The 21,681-nt window shown below is 47.4% G+C and overlaps 1 protein-coding gene across 1 annotated transcript in view; it reads right to left on the reverse strand.

Annotated features, from left to right (window-relative positions):
* LOC308200301 (uncharacterized protein) overlaps positions 1-21,681 on the reverse strand; it is a 234,760-nt gene that overhangs the window by 36,192 nt on the left and 176,887 nt on the right. The window contains exons 21-23 of the mRNA XM_080605805.1: positions 14,399-14,583; positions 9,054-10,263; positions 489-8,783 (exon numbers count right to left, since the gene is read on the reverse strand). The gene's annotated coding sequence lies outside the window, so the exon portion shown is untranslated. The remainder of the gene's footprint in view (positions 1-488; positions 8,784-9,053; positions 10,264-14,398; positions 14,584-21,681) is intronic.

Raw genomic sequence — 21,681 nt, forward strand, 5'->3', positions numbered from 1 at the left:
ATCCCGGCTGCCCGTCTCCCTGTCTCCCTGCCCATGCTGCAGCCATGCAGCCCTCCAGTTCCAGCTCAGGGGAGAAACCATCAATATACATATGTCAGGTGAAATTAAAATTGTCCCTGTGAGTTATTCTGTGACACAAGCTAGCACGGGCAGTATTAAAACCTATTAATTAATATTTAATTAATTCTTCTCCTAGCCTATAAACATGAAGTGCTACTGCAGAACACAGAGGCAATTATTTTCTAGGGTGCTTTAAGACATAACTTTCTGAGTTATAAAAGCTGCATATTTGTTAGAAACAGCGTGAGAAATCTGTCACTGTTAGAGCCACTCTACCAAGACTAGAAAAATCCTGAATAAACTGCAATAGGTCAACAATTTGCCAGAAATATCAGCTGAATCAGGAACCTGAGGTTTCATCTCGCTGGAACATTACTTATTATGTGCACAAAGAGCCCTACCTCAGCAGAACACCGTGCATTACTTACCCGGGGCCAGCGCGGCATGCCTCATGTTTCACTAACTTCCACCCATTCAAGCTTAATTCTTTGCTTAGTTATTTCTCATCTGCTTTCTGAACCGGGAAGGAAGGGCACTGAGTGGGACAGGAGAGCGCTGAACCCCACAGTACAAAAGACCTTTGCACTGATGAGGCACGTCAGTGGACGAAATTTGGCTGAGGAAGCCAGCTTTCTGCAAACACGGTGCTCGCTGCTCGTCCCTCACTTGGAAATGATGCAGAAAGTATGAGGGCACGTTTCCATTTGTTTCTGCTTGTTGGGAAAATGCTCTTCCAGCCAGTGGTGCTCTGGGGTCTGCTCTTCATGGTGTGTGCTCCCCCCCACGGCTGGTAGTGGACTGGTGGATACAGGGGTTGGGGGGATTGGAGGTGGTGAGCTGCCAGGGCTGGTGATCCCCGAGGGATCCAGCACTGCTTGGTCCATGAATGGTGTAAATATGTCCATCCAGGCCTTTCCTCTGCTCCATCACTGCCAAATGGAGGAGGAGGAACATGGAAATATGTCTCAGATGGGGTAAAACATACCCCTAAGCAAGTATCAAGGAGAAGTAATAAAATGTGTCATTATTTGCATTTCTCAGGCCTCTGTAACAGATCTGTGGAGGGCTTTGAGGAGGTCAGATGTTAGTCACTGGGTCAATCAAGCCTGCGAATGACCACCCCTTTCTGCCCGCCAGCTCACCACATCTTGAAGGGGCAGCAGTGCTTTTTGTCTCCATCCCTACATAGATGGATGACATTTATTCAAGCGGTGACTGCCTCAGTGGCCTTAGGAGACCCGGGAGGCTAGGCTCCCAGACAAGAACCTTGGTGGCCTTTTGGAAAATTCAGCTCTTTGTTTCCCTGTTGAAAGTGGAACAGGGAGAGGAATAAATAAATAAATAAATAAATAAATAGAAGAAAAAAAACAATAATACCCCTTTACTGAAGTTGTCATGCAATGAGTCATTTGCTGCCTGACGGGAGATGGGCCAGCGTCCCTCTCTGCGCTGCAGTGATTTGACTAATTACTTCTATCTGCTCCAGCAGAAGAGCAGCCTCCTCCAGCCTCTCTGCTGTCTGGGTGCCGTCTGTCAGCAGCAGAGAAGCAGCCAGGGTTGGGAAATGACATCCTTCTGTTTCGGGCTGTGGCGTTTTGCCTGTTCCTTACCCCTGCTGGGAGGCAGGTCCCAAAACCAAGAGCTCCTGCTCAGTGAAAAGCTGGAGCCTGAAAAGCTGGGCCTGGGCAGGTTGGGCATTTCAGGGCTGGTGTCCAGCTGCTTGCATATCCTCAGCAGGTTGTGGTTGCCCATTTTTCTCCTGGTGAATTGGGACACCAGTCTTGCTTGAAAATTGGTGAAGGCAAAGGCAGAGTGGGTAGGGCTGGCTCCAGCTCTTGCGAAATGTGGCATTCCCCTCCGAGCTCCTAAACAGGGCCCGGGATATCAGGAACTGTTAATTAGAGGTGAGCGTTATTAAAGTAAATTAGAATAAAAAGGCAGCTGTGTATGCAAACTGATTACATTTTTACACTTGTTTAAAATCACTACTGTGATTTTTAATTATAGTGGATCAAAGAAAATAACCACATTAATCCAGTGTAATCACGTGCGAGCTGATTTGATAACAACGTTGTATTTAATTGGCAGTAAGCTCAGGCAACGTTAAACACAAATGAAAAGCACTGACACATTCTGAAGACTAATTAATATGACAGACTGGTAGCAAACGCATTGTTTATTACTACTAATTTCCAGTAGCTGGTTCAACACCATTTTGTTACCATGATCCCCGGTGCTGTGTCCATCAATGCATGATATTTAAAAGGAAAATGAAACATGATTTATTTTAAGGAGGAACAAAGGAGTTCAAAGATAATTAAATTATGCATTTCAAATACCAAGCTGCAGATAAAGAGCTTCAAAATACAGGATTTTTCTCATTCCAACTGTAAGTCCCCTTGATATATGCACATAGCTCACGTTAATGTGCTACATCAGTGATGGAAGACACTTTTTTCCCTGCACATTTTAATGTAGTTAACAAATGGTGATTTTTTTCAGGGCCTGACACAACTCTCAGTGAAGTAAACAGAGAGATTACCCTCAGGACCCTGCCAAAGCCCAATAAGTCATTGGAAGAATTTCCTTCGGCTTCAGTGGGCTCTCAATCATATCCTAAGCTTTTCAGATGAGGGCCTGTTATCTTTTTTTTTTTATGCTTAGAAAGTACCTAGCAGAAATGAAGAACGTTCGTTCAGATAAAGTCTTTTAAATACAGTGTCCTGAAAGTTTCCTAAAGCTGTCCTGAATCGCATGCATTGCCATTCTCCTGCTTGGCTGTGCTACCTTCCTCACTTGGTCCTGGACTGTAATGGCACATATTTGTCACACCTTGTTACAGCCTTGGTCAATAGAGTAATGGAATAATCAATCATCTATATTTTAGTGTGAGACATAATAAATACAGTGCATAATAGTCAATCAGGTCTTCACCAAAGAAAAGTTGAACAATTACAGTGGTTGTCAATTGTAAACTGCCTATGATAAGTATGCAAACATTGACCCCAAGTGTTACACTGAGAACATGGAAATTAAAATCATCTATCTTACTCGATTCAAAGCCTCCCATATTGCAAGGGTGGTATTTAAGGAAAACCTTGGCCGGACTCAGATTGCTTCTTTCAGTTAGATTAAAATTAAATTAAGTCAAAATTTAGAAAATACTGGTTTAATTAAAGATACTTCACTAGCTCATAAATTATACATTCTCCTTCCTGTGGCGAAGTGTAAGTTTGATACTAGGTGTCAGAGCTGCGGAGGATTCCTAAAGGTTAGTTCACATTTATGTGCCATATAAAGCAGGCTTCGAGAAACGAATGACTAATTATCGAAGTTACCAAATTGCTACCCTGGCCTGCTTAGCAAATGTGGTCCCCTGACTTCGGCTAAAGCAGTGTTTTCTTCAGCAGCTCAGTCCAAGTATGCAAAGTAGGACAGCTGAAAGAGACCTTGGCCAAAAGCAGACATTGGCATAGAGTCAAGCATGAAAACATTAATAGATAAACATCCAGAAACTAATTATGAAATGTAAAAAGTCCAGCTATACTACACAGACTGGTGCAAGGAATACTATCTCGGTCTCATTGGCACGGCAGCGAATGGAGAAGCCTCGCAAAGTAGCTTTCCTTATCCTCTTACCAATGCGCATGTTAGCTAAAGGCACATTCATTTGAATTAGAGAAAACAAATAATTTTAACTGTGAAACTGATAACTCACTGAAACAAGCTACAGAAGGAAAAAAAAAAAAAAAAAAAAAGACAGAAAGATTGAGACCGATGCCTTCCTGGAAATCTGCTATTGTCCCGAGCACGTTATTGGGATCATCTCCAGGGCAAATGAAATGCACGGTGATATGGAGCAGGCCAGACTGGAAGACTTAGCGACTCCTTCTGAACTGTAAACTTCTTTTTAAAAAGCACTCGATCCCAGCAAGTTAAAACTAAATGCAGTGGGATGTAGGCACACCCGGACTGAAGGGCAAGGCAAAGAGTTGTCTTTTGGACCTCTGTCCCCTTTGGTGTGGCTCAGCTCCCCCCATTACTGGCTATTTGGACAGCAGCAGTCCCAAGCCCTCCCGATGGCACTGCCACAGCACTGGGCTTGTCCCCAGCACACGTCATTCCTCTCCCTAACCGCAAGGCCCGATCTCGGAAAGCACCCTTGCCCTGGCAGGAATTTAGGTGTGTGTTCATAAAGCTTGTGCTCCTGTCACGCTGACTTCCCCCAAGGAACCAGTATCCGTCGACACTGATGTGTGCCGAATCAACTGCTGAGTTGTAAAAGCAGCCATTACGACACAAAAGGAGCCTGACAAATGCTTCCTGTGAGAGCGGAGCTGCTCTGGGTGACAAAGATGCTCGTCAGCACCTTCCTGCCAGGAACAGCAGCGGTTTCAGCCCAGGTGCCGCACTACAGCCTTGCAAATGCTTGGCAGTGAGATCCCAGGTATCAGGTGCCCATCGGCGCTGAGGCAGACTGCTGAAGATGAAGGCAGGGTGAGGCACCCTGCTTGGCTCCAGGGGTGGGGAGGAGAGCTGGGAATCTCCCTTGCTGCTCGGCAGCACGACTGCTCACCGAGACACAGTCCTCCTGCCAAAGAGCAGCTCTGGTTGCCTGAACCAGGGCTAAAGACGCACATCAGCACATCCTGAAATGGTTGAAAAAGCTCCTTAGACCTTTAACCCAGCCATTAGGAGGGTGCTGGGGGGCAGACCGGGGAGCTGAGCCCTTTGGCACGCCTCTCGGCTGCCTCGTGCCACATTTTGAAAAGCTTTGCAGAACCACAAAAATCCCCCCCGAGCCGGTTAGATGCCCCTGAGCTGATTATTCAGATAAGCCACGAAGAGATAAGCTCTGGTATCATCAGAAAGGGTGCAAAGCACTGTCACACGAGGGAGAGCCGGGCAGGATGTGGACTCTATTTAAGCAGTCCCCCGGTAAAGCAGCTCGCAGCCCATGCACAACTGACTGTCAGCTCCCTTCGAGCGCTCCTTTGATTGCGCCGCTCTGTGAAGGAGCACTTGTCACTTTTTATCGAAGGAGAGGGGAAGAAAGCAAGGCAGCCTGCTGCTGGGAGAAAAGATGCCACTCACTGTTAGTTAAAATATAGACAGCTGCGATGCCCTGGCTGCTGGTGATTGAGGACCAGCAGGAGTGGGAAGGAAGCATCAGTGCAGGACAAGAAAAAGAAAACAGCAAGAGACCTGAGCAAGAGCAGAGAGGAGAGGGAAGGGGCTCCGAGTTCTGGCTGTAGCTGGTGCTGAAATGCCCGAATCGTGGGATGCTGGGGATGGGATAAAAGGCAGCCTCAGAGTCACCCAGTGCAGAGGATTTTTAAGTCCTCATATAACAAAAGGACAATAAATATTTTGGTGCTGCCTTACCAGGGCTGGTTAGCCTTTACAGGAAGTTATCCTCAGCACGTTATGAGTACTAAAAGAAATGGAGCAAAGCCTCAGCACAGCACAGCCTGTCCCACAGCCTTTGCCTTCCTGCGCCTGCAGACTCGAAGTTGTGCAGTGAAATCCCTCCTGGAGGGCTGGAAATCCCCCACTCCAGAGCAGGAGTATTCAAGCACTCCGACTGTATCTTTGCAACCCAGCCAACAGAGGCAAACAACCCAGGGAAGGTAAAAATCTCAGATAACAGAGAGCCCCTTTTCCTCCCTTTGTTTGCCAGGGTTTTGCTTGTTCCAGATAGCAATCAGCAAACAGAAAGCAGCGCACAGAAATGTTCAGGCAGAGAAAGCCCAATTTCCCCTCAGCCACTGGTGCTTCTGCTAAGAGTTACTTTGGCACATTAAAAGGCGCCAGAGATGACAGCAGTAACTGAAAAGATGGAGGGAACTACTCCTCAGACGTAGAAGAAACCAAAATGCAAGGCAGTATCACAGCATCCTGACCGCCACGAGGCAGAATGCTTCCCGCTGGAGCTGGGAAAGGTGATACCTAACAGCTGGATCCCGCAGACGAACTGATTTGCTTCTATGGTTTTGTTGCTTCTAGCAAAGCAGAAAATATTTATAGGTATTATTTTCCTAACTTCAGCTTCATCCTTGCCAAATTTATATATTAAAAAAAAAAAAAAAGTGCTCTCTGGAAGTACTTCCCACCTGGCTTGCAAGGTGCAGCCCATCTCCCTGTCCCAGCACACGCCTGCAGTGGCAGCGAGGCTCCAACACCTTGTCCCAGCTGCAGGGTTTGAGGATCACACCCCTCTGTCAAGTCACACATGGTGTATTTGTCCTGAAGCAATGACGGATAAAGTCACTAAAATCACTTATCTACTCACTTTAGTGGCATTAGAGTGAGATTAATTTAACGTGCTGCAGAGGGTGGATAAGAGGAGATCTGATTTTTCGGTTGGTGCTAGTGGTCATTAGTCTGCTAGATTTCCTAATGCACGCTGCTTATGCTCATGCTGCATTTTCCCTTTAATTTTAACCCCAGGGGTCACTCACAGACACCACAAACCTGCTACTAATACCGCTCTGTCTCACGGCAGCACGTAGCCATCCAGCCTGGCAGCAGAGCCCCGTCATGCTAAGAAATTACACATCCCTTTGGCAGCAGACGATCCCAATGTCACCTTCTCAACAGGCAACCAAAGGATGCACGAGTAAACACAGGACCGGCCATTCCCCTGGAAGCAGAGCAAGGGAGAGCCTCCAAGTCCCGCAATATTGAGTTGTCATCTGGACCTGGCTACATTTCCCTAAGACTCGCTTCTGTTCCTCTCAGCCGCTAGCTGATAGGTGACATATGGACGTCTTCATGCTCCTGGCTGTCTTGCCAGAGGTCACAGTCCTTTCTTTTCCCCTGGTAGGATGGGAGCGGTTCCTGGAAGCATCGTGGACTTTCCCCATCCTTTCTGCCTTGCCATCGCATTAGCTCCCTGCTGGGCACTGACGTGGTGGGGAAGGACTTCAGGAGCAAGCCTGCCAGCTTCCAACCTGTGGGGTATTTTCCTACAGTAAAAACCCCACAGCAGTACAGGGCTGGCTCACGCTGCAGGCACTGACCCCACCGGCAAACAGGCCCAGGGAAGGGACGAAAACAGCACAGGGAGCAGTGCCACAGCCTGCGGGCACAGCCCAGCGCCCACCAGGGGACACGTGGCCAGGGCCACCCGTCCTATGGCACGGCTGCTGGGGCTCACCCACGGGACACCTCTGCATACAGCATCTCTGCTATGTAAAAGCTTATTTATTGTCTTTTTTTTTTTTTTTTGTCCTTTCGGTTCCTTTTTGTTTTAAAAGACAAGACTGCAGATCTTGTCTATCCCAGGAAATGCGTTACAAAACTGCAATTTGCCTGTCTTGGCTCTCTCACCCTAGCATTGACCCTAACGGTGAACTCCCATGAATAAGTCTAATCCTGTTTTTCATGTTTCCCCAGGTAAATGAATATTTATGAATCATTTCTCCAGAGCCAAAGCATGGCCCTTACAACCAGCCATGATAGTTCAATTTGTTTTCTTGCCAATTCTTGGAATTGTTTTTTTTGTTGTTGTTTTTGTTGTTCTTTTTGAAACTTGGGAAAAAAAAAAAAACCTCTCGTTCCCAGTTGGTTCTTATCAAAGTGTTTTTTTTTTTTTTCCTAACTCAGCTGGTGCTTGGAGACTTTCCAATCGGCTTGAATGATTAATGTGGTGCCACTGACTTGTTTTGTGTTTGTATTAAAAAAAAAAAAAAAAAAAGCACAATTCATGTTTTCCAAAGAGCCAGTTAGGTATCTCTGATTGACCATGCAATGTAAGTTTTAAATTGTTCTTTGTGTGCACAAAATGTATAGCAAAAAGGAAGCATTTCCACGGAGATGAATGGAACAGTCAAGGTTAGAGGCACAGGCTAAAAAAAATACCGCCTCTCAGCGAGCTGTGCATTAGACTATAATCATTACAAAGCCAGGTCTTAATATCCTACATTCATTTAAGGGAGGAGATTTGTTCTTATGCCTACTACTTATTTAGCTAGTCTAAATTCGGTTTGAATAACAAAACAGCTTTTCCAGTTTAGCTGTGCTACCAAGTCAAGGTCATTCCCCTTAGAGAAAGATCAAGATCCTTTATAAGGGGAAAAAAAAAAAGATGACTCTCGCCCCGATTGATCTGCTGAACATCATTAGCGAAGGGTAAGAGATATCTAAACACGCTCCCTGGTTCATCGACTTGCATGGGTGCATTTTGAGTGGGAAACAGAAGGAAGTTATGCAATTACCTCGAGAAAAAAAAAAATGTTCCTTTAGTGGTATTTGGAAATAAAATAGAGTTGTGAAGGGGGGGGAGGATCCTGATGGGCTCTTACAAGCTGTGCGTTTGTGAGTCAATAAAGCGGTAAAGAAATGCAGCTCTATTGATTTGCATTATGTGCTACTTCCCAGGTGATAGCTCAGCCTTTTATAATGTTTTCCATCCACTGTTTTCATATTTTCTGTAGAAGTTTGATAGCACTTAATAGCATATATTTATTTAGAAATAACTGTTTGTGTTTAAACTCATTAGACGAAGACAGGCCACTGTAATCCGCTCACTCAGGGACTCCTTGGAGAAGTGTGCAGGAGCTACCCCCAGAGAGTTTAACTTTCACAGGAGACAAAAGATATCACATTATAAAATCCCACACAGCAGAAAACATTGGATTCTTCGCAGTGATTTTCTCCGTATGGCAGGGTGAGTTTCGTTAAAGCCTGAGAGTGAAGGGCAGCTTTTCCAGATTGCCCTGCTGCAAAAAGAAAGATCATTACCAGGGATGCAGAGAATTGTTTCAAGGGTTACAATTGCCCATGATATATTAAGGGGGGATTCTCTGCATATGTATTATGTATATAGACATACGCACACACACCCTCAGTCCTCTCCAGCTAAACAGCAAGACCCCGACACATTCCAGTGTGAGGACACCTGAAAATGGTCTGTGAAGGTTTGGTTTCTTTTAAATTCCAGCTCCTGTTTTATCCACTGCAACATTAACCAGTCAGCTCTATAAAAATACCTTTTTTATAAGCAGCAAGCTCAAAAAATGCAGGTGGCTCAGCACTGTTGGCTCTGCAGAGGACCAAAGGTGCTCTTGCATCTCCACGATGCTCATGGATAAACCATGCTTGCTCTGTCGGGAATTAATTCACAGTTATCCTTTTCCAAGTGGTTTGTCCCAGGTCACAGCAGCATCGCAGTGACCTCCAGGGCACTCGCTTGTCCTCTCCCCAACCCCCTCCCCAGGGCTGGGCTGCATTCGGTATGCCCATTTTTTCCTGTTTCTTTTGCTATCTCAGCCAGATTACCGATACAGGGTGCAGCTCCCCACACCTCCTCTCCCCCCTCTAGCAAAGAGGATTCAGTGGGGTCGCATCACCCTTACCCACAGCTGGAGGCGATGCTCAAAGAGGGCAGGATGCTAACCAGAACCCAAACCTTAACGAACCATTGAAGAAAGACACTGCAGGCAGTCGTGAGAGAGCCCTGCCTTCTCCTCTGGCACATGCACCAGGCAGCTCTGGCAGCATATTTGCTGGTTATCATTGCTGTAAATCAAAGCAAAATTAGCATAATTGTTTGGGTCCAGGGTTTGTTTTTACTGGGGTCATAAACAAGCTGATGACACGGGTTTTTCTTTACACCACACTCTAATTGTGCTGGCAGCCTAATTTCCAACACCCTGCTCACCTCTGTTCCATCGCAACCGTGTTAACACCAACCTTCTTCAAAAGAAAACCAATTGTTCCACGAACGCATCTGAATTCAGCAATATTTCTGTCAATCCAGTGGGCTGTCTTTACTTCTGCCTTCCTTTAGGAGACAATCATTGCCTGCTGGGACTTTATGCATAGATTGCTAACTTGCTGTGCATACACTGATGCAAAGAAAGAGCTTTGTAATTTAAATAACAGACTGTGGAATTGATGACAGACACAAACACGGTCATTCACCCAGCTGTAGAAAACTGCAACTAAGACTCCAGCAGGAGGGAGAAGGAAACATATTGCTTTCTTCAAGGACCAGAAAGACAGCCTGCAGCCATGGCTGTCTCACATAGAATGCTACACTTACACATGCAAAATAAAGCAGCACACAGTGATGCCCGGAGGAGAAAAGGTTTCGCAGTGTCCTGGTCTGAGCAGTAGAGACTTCTTCCGTATACTCACCTACCTGGATCTTCAGTCCAGCTCTGCCACAAAGTGGAAATGCTCCTTCTTGCAAGGAGACTGAAAAAAAAAAAATGGGATTTACAAAAATCCTGGTGTAGGCTCCACAGTCCCTGGAAAAGGCAGTTGAGGAAGCCTCATCTGCTCAAGGAAGGCAGCAGCTCCCTGCTGGGCAGGATCACACCCGCTGACAGCACCTGCACCAGCAAAGCAGAGAAGCAAGGAGCTCTCTCAGCCTCCAAACTGAGCCTTTTGCCCCGGATACACCGCAATTTACCCCCAGTCACAGGCTCCCCAGCTGGCAGTGGGTCCTGCAGCCACCACGATGCCTGCTCCGAGCACGGACCTGCAGCTGGTGGGGGGCACCAGGAGCAGCCCTGACAAACAGCCCGCTGTAAGAGGGACACACTGCAGGAGAGGCCCCGAGGGACTCCGTCAGCAGGCAGAGAGCCGGGGAGAGCCCTCCTGCTGCTGGTAAAGGAGAAGAGGGTGCAGGTGGACAGGAGCATGGGCCAAGGCTGGGCAGAGTCCATGTTGTGTGTCAGCTACCTGTGTCAGCTACCTTGCAAAGGATGACAAGGCTGCTGTGGACAATGACAGCAGGACTATTGAAAATTATTGTAAATACCTTTCCAGGTGAAATAAGCCTCCTTAATCTGCTGTGTCTCATTTGCATGGCAAGAAAGACTTTTTTTTTTTTTTTAAAAAAAAGAAAGATAACTACATTTTCTTTTTGTAAGGAAACAAAGACTCTGACAAGGCCCTTAATCGTCAAATCAGTATAAACAACATTACAATACATTAGACTTGGAAATGCTAAACTGTGATTATGCAACAACTAATTAAATTAGTACTGACAGCTTTCAAAGAGGAGGAGAAAAAGACGTGGTATATCCCTTGCTTTCAGAGACAATTTTTCCTAAAAGCAGTGAAGACAGACAAGCTGTAAGCACTTTCCATCTGGGAATGAGAATCCACGCAGGAAACACCCACAGCTGAAATGCAGCCTCTGCTTGAACTTGGGAAACTCATTTTGTGAGTGGGAGCTGAGCCTGGTCAGCTGTGAGTGGTAAGCAACAAGTTAAAGTCCTCCTTAAAATGAAAGCCAGGGAGTGTGCACTGGAAAAGACTAATTACAGCTGCTATGCCACTGAGCGGGAGCTACCACTCTTCTGGCAATAACTTGAATTTCATTGTTTAGGAAGATGAAAGCCTTCACTCGGCTGGGGAACAGCATAAAAACAATCCATAAACAGCAGCAAGACAAACTGTCTTTATTCAGGAGTAGCATTAATACCCTTTTGAGGTTTTTAAAATAATTCAGGGTTGCTATGCAACACAGGTCCCAACCCAATTCCAGTAACAGCAACAAAGCAAATCATCTGCTAGCTTTGGTAGGACCCAGGGAGCCCCCACAAGGGGCTGCCCCCAGCAGGGTGTCCCAGCTCTGTGCCTCCAAGAGAACCACAGGAGCATACATCCTCAGCACCCCGACCACCGCTGTGCATGGCCCATCCCAGCCAACAGCAGCGGTTGTGGAAGCAGGAAAACCTCCCAAACCCAGCCCTTATCCTGTGCAATGCTTGTCAGCTTGTCAAGATGCTGTTTTCTATAAATCATCTTAATTTGCATGTTAATAATACCCAAAGCTGTGGTTTGGGAGGAAGAGAGGAGACCTCTGAAATCTTGTCAGAACTGGAAAAAATTCAAAATTCCCAATATGCTCAAAGTAAAATCCTCCCATTAATCTTCCTTGCGGCTTGTGGCAGCACCCTCTAGTTCCACACCAGCCTCTCCTCTTTGGGAGCCGCTCGAGCGTTTTGCTCCTGACAGCCTCCACGGTTGTGTTTCTCCTTTTGATGGCCGAGGTCCCACCTGCACGCGCAGGAGCGCAGCTCGCTGTAAGGAGCGCTGTGCCCTGCCAGCAGCTCGCAGCACAGCCAGCCCACGGGCTTGCCAGGATCCACATGGGACACGCTCCCTTCCCCATGTGGAGGCTGTTTGCAATTAGGAGGCCGTGCTTTCCTCCTCCTCACCTGCTCAAGCCGCTGTGCATGGACACAGCGCTGGGGGCTCGGCAGACCCAGCCACCCTCCTAGCACAGATTTCAAATTTCCAGTGCACTCTTGTTTGTCACCTTTTGCTTTCAGATGCAAAAACCTCAATTCAAGGGTTGCACGCGGGCACGTTCCCGTGATAACTGGGTGAACATATGGAGAGAAGTGGGTGGAAGGAGGCCAGGCAGCTACGTGCGCTTATCTGGGAGGAAAGCTGTGGAAGGAGGGGAATCACACTACTAGCATCCTTGCTAATACCCATTCATCACCAAAGAAAAAAAAAAAAAAGAAAGAAAAAGGAAAAAATAAAAAAGAAAAAAAAAGTTTAAATCAGTTTCCTCTGCAAATGTCAGCAGCCAACAAGCTCAGCCACCCCACAACACAGCAGGTCCTTTTGCTTTAGCTTGCCACACCACAGCACAGCAATCACAGCACAGCTTGCAGGAGCAGTCTGAAACTTCAGCTTAGGTAACAACAGAAAACAGTATTTTCTGTATTTTAATTACTTGGTAATGTTGGCCTATGTCACCAGCTCAGAGCATGTACTTGCCATGATATTCCACAGTCAGGGCTGAAGTAAAAGTTAAACTAAAGCTTATTTTTTTCTTCTGAGTCTTTGTACTGGGCCACATCACATCCTTGCCAAGCTGCCCAGCCAATTCATTTGTGCCTTAAAGGACAGACAGACAGACACGTCCTTCCCCAAAGGGCCCCTCCTGGCACAGCCAGCATGGGAGCACCAGGGACTTGAAAACAATAATTTAAAGAAAACTCTACCCGGGGCTCGCAGGCCTGCTGTACCTCACACACATGTAGAGGTGTGTGGACAGGGGTTCTTCCTCTGCTTCCCCCTTCCCAGAGCTCATGGTTGGGCATTTTCTGATGTGGTACTGGAGGTGGTGGTTCAAGGCACCAGTCCTCTCCACAGTGCTTCCACCTGGGCCATGAAGGCACATGGACCTCCCAGGTTTGTTATGTGCAAAACGCTCAACTTTAAGAGCCGCCGAAGTCAACTTTCTGTCCTTCTAATATACACCGGATAAACAAAGCGATCGTAGAATAACAAAGAAATATAACCAGCGCCAGAAAAAGTCCTGCAGCCAGCAACTCTCTCCTGCATATTTTATCTTATAATCCACTGCACTAATACTTAACCACCACACCAAGCAGGTGGAAGTTTGAGGGCCATTGAGCACTGTGAATTTTCCCAATGCATCACAATTACCAAAACACCTGTGCTAAATAACTTTGCGCTGAGCCACTGTGAAAATTCACAGAGTGCTCAATAGCCCTTGAAATTTCTCATTTCTAACCGGGGCTGGAGTGGCTGAGCGCTCGCACATTACACCGCAGCACAAAGCAGGTAAGGACACTGGTTCAAGACCTCGTAAAGGCCCCTTTCTCCGCGGCTGGAAGTTGTGCCGTCCTTGTGATTTTCAGGCTGCTCCTACTTTGTCTCCGCAATTACACTCACTTGGAGCTGGGTGAACTCATGTGTGAGCAGACTCCAAATATTGCCATGCTCCCCTGTCCCTCCTTCCCTGCCCAGCACAGCTGCCTGTCTCAGGACCTCCCTTTTCCTCTTCAATAGACAGGGAAGGCGTCCAACTAGCAGCACGTAAACCCCATGGGGCACAGCAGGCTGATCTCTGTGCTCCCCATCCCATTCTCATGGGGTCTCTGGAGCAGGACCAAGGGCTCAGCCTGACCCCAGGACATGCAGCATCTGAAGGCAAGCCTAGCCCTGGGATGCACAGAGGCTCAGCAAGGGCAGCCAGGGGCTCTCTGACCACAGCACAAGACATGCACACACCGTGCTGTGTCCAGCTGGAGAGGAGGCTGAGAGCACTGGAGAGGTTTCAGGCAGCAGAAGCAAGAAGAATGGGAGGTTGATAAACAGCCGGGAACTAGAGACATTCAATCCATTTAGTCTGTCCCCAGGAAGGTGAAGAGGTGACTTGAGAGTGGTCAGCAAGTGCCTACGCAGAGAGAGGAGTAATAAGATGAGGCTCTTTAATCTGACAGATGAAAGCATCTTGAGACCCAGTGGCTGGAAACCAAAGGCATTTCTACAGAGAAATAGAGTAGGTCTTGGTGCAGAACAGCTAAGGCAATTAATTAACCACCGGACAATGTACCCGAGGAGACGGCAGATTCTCTGTCACTTCCGCTCTGTTGGTTGGACCTCTGTGGCACACCTGGGCTCCACCAGGGCTCCAAGATGGGGGCATCACACAGGAAACTTCCTTGTGCCTGCTATCAGGGGCTGCTTTCGCGTAATCAGTCCAGAACGGGAGATCTTTGGAAGCCAGCAGTAGCAGCCCTTAGATACAAATAAAGAGGGGAAGAAAAAAACACAGAAGTGAGAAAAATTCAGAAAAAAAAACAATGCATCTCATCAGAGGTCCCCTGGAGCCTCACAGGGATGTGCCAGCCCCTGTTCTCTGCCAGTTTGCTGCTCAGAAGAGAGCAGAGCAAAAGAAAACCATCTCCACACAGACAGAGAGAGGCTGAGCTTGTCCCCTTCATGTCCTAGCCCTGCTTTTCCCCATGAGGGCTATGAGGTAACAGCACACAGCGACTGTTTTCCACGTGCTGGGCGCTCACCGGCCACTTCCAGCTCACCTGTGGGACTTCTACAGCCCAGCCTCAGCTTCTCAGTATGGGTCACTTGCTGAGAACTGCTGAGATAGTGAAGTCGGACTGCTATAGACAGCCAGTTGATACAACAGCTATGAACAATACAAAGTATAATAAAAATTAGGAAAAAAACATAGGTCTATCATACATTGAAAACAGACAGGAAGGACCAAATCTTCAAATGGAACGAACCAAGTTAGCCATCCAAAATTCAGTTGATTTTCACTAGTTCACGCCTACAGACAGTTTCCTAATGTCACAGCAACATAACAAGGACCCAGTGCTGGCCTGAATCAGAGCTGAAATCTGCTGGGATCTGTCAAGGAGGCAGGAGCAGGTCACATAACTGCCAGGACTAAGTTCAGGCTGCCCAGCAGACTTTGAAGGCTCCCATTAACCCTCTTATTTCTATAAGCATTACTCACAGACTCATCAAACCAGCAGGCAGAAGAATCCCTGTCACTGCTCATCCTTGGACAACGGGGTTACCTGACCTCAGTGCTGCTTCACCAGTTGTCAAACAGCTGTCCAAGCAGTAAGACAATTTAAGCTTTCCAGAGATTTTGGTTTATTTGTTGGTGGCAAACAGAAGAAAAAAAGAACTGCTTTGCCCTGACTACATAAGAAACTTATTTCACTGATTACATTTTCCTTTTTTTTTTTTTTTAAGCAACTTTAAATGGGGGTTGTTGCCATTACTCATCTGATAACCACCCTACTGCAGCCAAAGACCACTGTAGATGGTTCAGAAGACTCACGACTTCACTATGATGCAGAGACAAGGAACTCTCAAAGTCTCATTATAATTATAACAAATCCAAATGACCTGAGCCATTAGGTCAATGTCAGTAAAAGTGACTCTCAAATGCATGAACTGGAAGGCTTCCACCAACACCGTTCCCTCTCCAGGAGCAAGAGACCACCCCAAATGTCAGTGGAAGGTTGTTTGGTTTTTAATTGGTGCCTGAGCTTTTTTTGGCTGGTTTCTGAGTGATTCCCCCCTCCTTTCTGATCAGGAGAGCTTTCAAATCTCACATCGAGGGCTCTCAGGCTCTTTGTTCTTCAAGACTTCAAAAACAAAAACAAAACCCCACATCTGCAAACAGTCACACAGGAAGACAGCCAAAATCTGATCGTGAGCATTAACATTTAACTACTGCTGTATTTCACTGTGTGCCTGCACGTCTTGTACAAAGGCAGACACCCTTATGCTCCGTGTCCCCTGGAAGTAAGCAAGTACACATGCTCCATTCATAATTAATGGCCCAGCTTTTCCAAAAGCACTAACAACTGCATCTGCCTGTGTCTGTGGAGGACTCGGCCCTAAAGGTTTGGCTTCACCAGGCTAATGCTCTGCCTGCAAATTAGCCACATGGGACATGCTGGAGCCAGCCTTTGACACCTGGACCCCCGATGTACCCAAGCCAGCAAACAAAACCACACTCATCCACTGAAACCAATGCTGCCTTTGCTACCCATTTCAAGGGTGGTGGCTTTGGGCTTCAAATATTCAGTCCTCCAAGGTGCTCAGTGCCTAGGATAGGGACTAAGCCCTCTCAAAGCCTCAGGCAAGCTGAGAGCCCTCAGCGCCCCTGCAGAACTGAATTACTACATTATTTCAAGCCATCATACCACCTGGAGGACAGACGGACACACAGCAGAGCTGCACCTGCACTGGGCAGTCAGCACTTCAGCTCTCAGCAGGGCAGCAGCAATGCTCTGGGCAGGTAGCTTGCCACTAATAGGCATTGAAAACCACCTGGAGATGGGCTGGCTGGATCTATTTACTTGTTACCCTGCCCATGGAGTGAGATATGCCCTGAGTAGATTTGCTTTGATGAGGGAACCAGAGGGAAAGCCTCCCCAAAGCAGCCTCCCTGCTGCCAGAGGACTGCCTCCAGTGAGTTTTTGGCTTTTAAGAGGAGAAAAAATTGTTGGTTAGTGCAGACACAACCTGAAAATAACCCTCCATTCCTCCCCCTGATGGCTTTTATTTGTGTTTCTCTCGACACAAGAAGACAGAACCCCCTCCTGTCCCCTCGTGAAGCTTCTCAAAGAGGAAAAGAGAATGCTGTGCTGTGAGGCTCAGGGGCTGCCTGCTCTTGTCTACCATTCCCTGGGTGCCAAACCTAAAGCAAAAGTTAAAACAGGCCCTGGGATTTGGCTATACGTTACAACGTGAAACTTCTCCGTAGCTATTACTGCAAGTTTTACTTGACTTTTCCACCCATCCCATGAAGTTACCCTCAGCAGCAGGAATGGTTCACAGGCATGCCAATCCTTGCAAAATACCCATAACTGAAGATTTAGAGAGGAAACCTCTGAAAAATAATATCTATAACTTTAGAAATAAAACTTCTTTGTCAAGATGCCCCAAACAAGTCAAACAGATTTTGATCAAAAGAAAAATACGCCCCAGTACCTTTGCTCTGCTTTTACCTCCGTGTTGTCTGTGTCTCATTTGACTTGTTCCTCCCTTACTTTGGAATGATTTGTGAAAACCTCTAAAGGGATGACATGGAGGGAGCAAGGCTGGATAAAGTCCTAGAGTATTTGCCAAACTGACAAAAAATACAGAAGAGAAAACATCAAGCCCAGCCAAGTCAAATATCAATCTACTTTTGTGTGCTTTGTTTCATTAAGTTTACTTTATGATTCATTTGCAACCAACTGCGGTGGATAATGAGTACTTGCATCACAAACCTCTGTGTGCTTAAGAAATCCCTCTCCCCATGCAGGGAAAGGCTGGATAACAACAACAGAGCCCTCTCATTTGAAAAGCCCACGGTGGTCCAAGCGTGAGTGGAGATCTTTCAAGCATCACTGAACTGAGAGCTCCAGCAATGAAGCAGTCACGTCACTGCCGAAACATTTGAGCCCCGTGGAGACAGCCCGTCCCATTGCATTCAAGTCTGCCAAGATGCCCTGAAACAACATCTCTGAGCACGCAGTGGTTTTGGGGCAGCTGCCTCCCAAGCAGACAGCCCAGGAGATACCCAAAGGCTGGTGGGTTGTGTGCAGCCAACAGCTCTCCCAGAGGACACCGCCAACCCTGTCTCACAAGTCACAGGACAGCAAAGGTCAGAGGCAGCAGAAGTCTGAACGCCTAACCCACTGATCTTGGTGGTCATCCTTCAGCGCAGGGTCAGGTCTAGATCTACCAGGGACTCTCCACCTGCACTCGCACCTCCCCTCCTGCCAATCCCTCTGCTCGTGGGAGCTGCTCCAGAGCCGATAACTGCTCTGCTGAGAGAGCATCTCCCATACGACAGACAACTAGAAACAAGCTGATCCAGCAGGAAAAAAAGCACCCAGGACTGAATTGCAGGCAGGCTGCAGGTGTTTGGGTAATTATAAGAGTTTGGCAAAGTGTGGGAACAGCACACACTCCTAGAACGACAGCGCAGGCTTTTATACTTTCATTGCACATCTGTGCGTCAGGAACTCAGCACCCCCGCCCCAGCAGTTTGAATGTGCAGGAGAGCCGTGGGTGAAGATTCAAATACTCAGCACAGAGTAAGCAGGGTCACAACCCACCCTGCTCTCTTACAGCTCTTGGAGTTAGCCCATGAGGATGGGAGCACGTGAGGTGAACCTACGGGTGATTTTACGGCACCATGGCCATTACAGAGCCGGGCACCATGCTGCGGGGAGCCTGCTCCAGCACAGTCCCCACTGGACACCTTCAGCTCTCTGCTGGTTGAATCCCTCATAGCTGGTTAGGAGACGGAGCACAGCACGTATTTTGTCCATTTTACAGGTTGGCCCTAAGGGAATGAGCAGCCAAGAGGAGAGGTTTCCACTTCCTCTGACTCTTCCCTCTCCGCTTATTTCTTTGCTTTTTCCCCTGTATTTTCTAACTGTTTTCAATTTGCAAGAACTTCGGTGTGACACTACAGGTTCTTTCCCACTGCAAGGCCCCAGCAATAAGGCGACATTTATCACAGCCTGTATTTCCCCTTCTCTGCTGAAGCAGAATTCTCTTGTGGAAGGCAAAGCCACACAGGTTTACCAGCTTTCACTTTTCTGTGCATCCTGTTAACACACCTTACAGTTTCCCGCTCATTAATCCTGCAAAGGAGCATTTACAATGTATTTAAAACGCTTTTCCTCCTTTACTAGCTCCCTGTGGTGCCGTCCAGTTCCCAATCTGAAGAGCAATCAATAAATAAACTCCGTCGTCCACCGGGGTTCCTGGCTACCCAATTAGAACAGCAACCCTCCACATGCTGTTTTATTATACAGCGGCAGCAGTCGGCTTTGGCGCGGCTCTCAGTGCCTAACGCTGGTTTTAGATGTTTGTATTTGAGCAACAAAGCCTGGGAAGTCAGCAGGGCTGTTCTCTGCCAAGCTACATAAAAATTCACCGGAGTTTCCATCACACAGCACTTTGGCCAACCGGTTGCGTGGGGGTTGATGGCGGTGTCATCATTTTAATTGCTCGAAACAGTGAATGGGCGGATTTCTGGCTTGTCAAGGACATTGTACGGAAAAAAAAAAAAGAGACATTGTTAATCTCTCCAAAGCCTAGCTGGTGAGCAGGTCCTTAAAGCAGCTGTACAGTGAACAAAGAGCACTTGGCAAGCAGGCAGCGAGGGGCAGCAAGACCAGGGCTCAAAGGGACAGTGCTGCCGGCTGGTGAGATCCTCACACTGAGAAATAACATTAAAACCCCCTGGTGAGAAGGAGCACAAACAGAAGGTGCTGCTCTGCCTCATGTGGTCTTCAGAAAGAGGGATATAGTTTATTGGGATACCACGAGTTTACTTTGTGGACAACACCAGCAACTACTGGTGCCAATGGGGTGTCAGCACCTGCCTCCATCCTGTGCCCGGCCTGCCTAGTTTGCAGCCCCCCTCTGACGCCATCCTCCTTCCTTCTGCAATCACCACAGGTTCTCCAGGACAAGGGTTGTTTAATATACACCGGTGTCATTTTGATGCTTCTGGATGCTATGCCTGTGAAACTAGAATAGCAACTAGAAATTGTTTCCAGACTTGAGATTTGTCCTATTGTTTTAAATAATAATAATGGGGTGTCATCAAAACTGGAAGCATCAAATGCCCAGATATTGGGAGCAGAAGGGAGAGCATCCTAGTACATGCATACCCGTGACTTGCTGTCATCGTAAAATGCTTGGATATTTCAGCAGCACACAGCTCAGACCAGCAGCCAGATGGAGGCACGAGGCAGAGCCAACCCTTTCCCGAGCAGCACATTGCCTTTTGCAAACAGCCTTAAATACTTCTCACCCACAGAAGTAAGGGAAGCACATTTGGAAACAAAGGGTGATGGTGGTCACCCAGCAGGGGACAGCATTATCCCAGGTGAGACTCCTCTGGAAGCGCAGCAGGGATCATTACAGAACTTGCTTGTCCTTATTTAAGCCTCCCCACCTCTACCAGGAGCCCAGCTGACCTGCTGCTACCTGGTGGGTAAGCACAAATACAAGAGACTCGTTACCCTGAGCTAAGGCACTGCAGGTCACTGTGCCTCCCAAGAAGTGAAATGACAGAAGAGAAACATTTTCCTGTTTCCTGAGAGCAGCAGCTGTTCTGCACATCCATAAAGCAGATCTCTAAGTTATTTGCCCTATACAATAAATAGCCAGCCCTAACTAGCTGCCAGCTTAACACTAGCAAAGATGCTCTATTCTTTCTTCGGTCCTATTTTTAAGCAGTTACATAAGGAGAAAAGACATAAGGGACTTAAATCTGTGGGAAGTCTTCATGACAGAACACGTTCCTTCCACCTGCATTTTGCAGATAACACTCTAAATTTACTTTAAAAAAAGAAAAAAAAAACTTACTCCCATTCATTTTTCTGCTGTGCTACTCATGCAGTGAATGAGGCATCAGTAGAGACCAGGCAGACCTGCAGATACCTCCCACAGGGGGCTAGATCATCCTCCAGTGAAGGTCTCTCTCCAACAGCTGCCCTCCAGCTCACGCCTGCACCTCTGCATCCTTCTCTTAAGCAACCAAGTGCATCCTCCTGGTCTTGCTTTGGAGTGCTGAGCCCTTAGGTGATGCACATCACACTTGAATTGTCTCCATTAGCAGCCTGGCTACTTCTAATAGATGCTTGATTTTTATTTTTATTTTTATTTCCAAGTCACAGAGCAGTCAGATTGGCAGAAGCAGCCAAGTAACAGTCCCCAAAAGTTTAGTGGTAAATGGGCACAGAGGAGGTAATTAAACTAAAGGGAGCCCCTGCAGAATGGAGACATGCCGGAGAACCAGGCAGCCCCATCAAAACAGCGGCCATCAGCCAAAGATTTGTCCAGAGGAGAAGGGAAAAGGCTCTGAATCTTTTGCAGAAAAGCCACATGCAGCTGTAAGGAAGGGCAGCTGCCCTCCTCAGGAGGCATTTTAATCAGGGAGACCTTTGTTGGCTTTTTCCCCACAATCTCTGTACTCTATGATAGCACTTTGCTATATTTTCACCTGAGACAAGGCTGATCTCCAGGCCAACCACCAGTGCCAGGACATGACACCCTGCAGAGACACTGAATAGCTGTTTGCCAGGGCCCTTTCACACCTCCCTGGGAAGCAGCTGGTGCCACCCACGCCTGAGAAAGGCTCCCAGAGGGGATGAATTACTGGTTTGATTAAGTCTGGCAATTTCTAATGTGTTGGACCACAGCAGAGACATGCTCTGGATCCAGAAGATGCACAGCAAAGGCTGGGCACGGAGCTTGGGCTACATCACACTAGAGGTTTGCAGGGAGCAGTTAGCTTGTGCCTTGCTGTCCCGGTCAGCAGTAGGGCATGCCACCAGG

Source organism: Anser brachyrhynchus (genome assembly GCF_964034855.1).
Source record: "Anser brachyrhynchus genome assembly, chromosome: 10".
Taxonomy (NCBI): Eukaryota; Metazoa; Chordata; class Aves; order Anseriformes; family Anatidae; genus Anser; species Anser brachyrhynchus.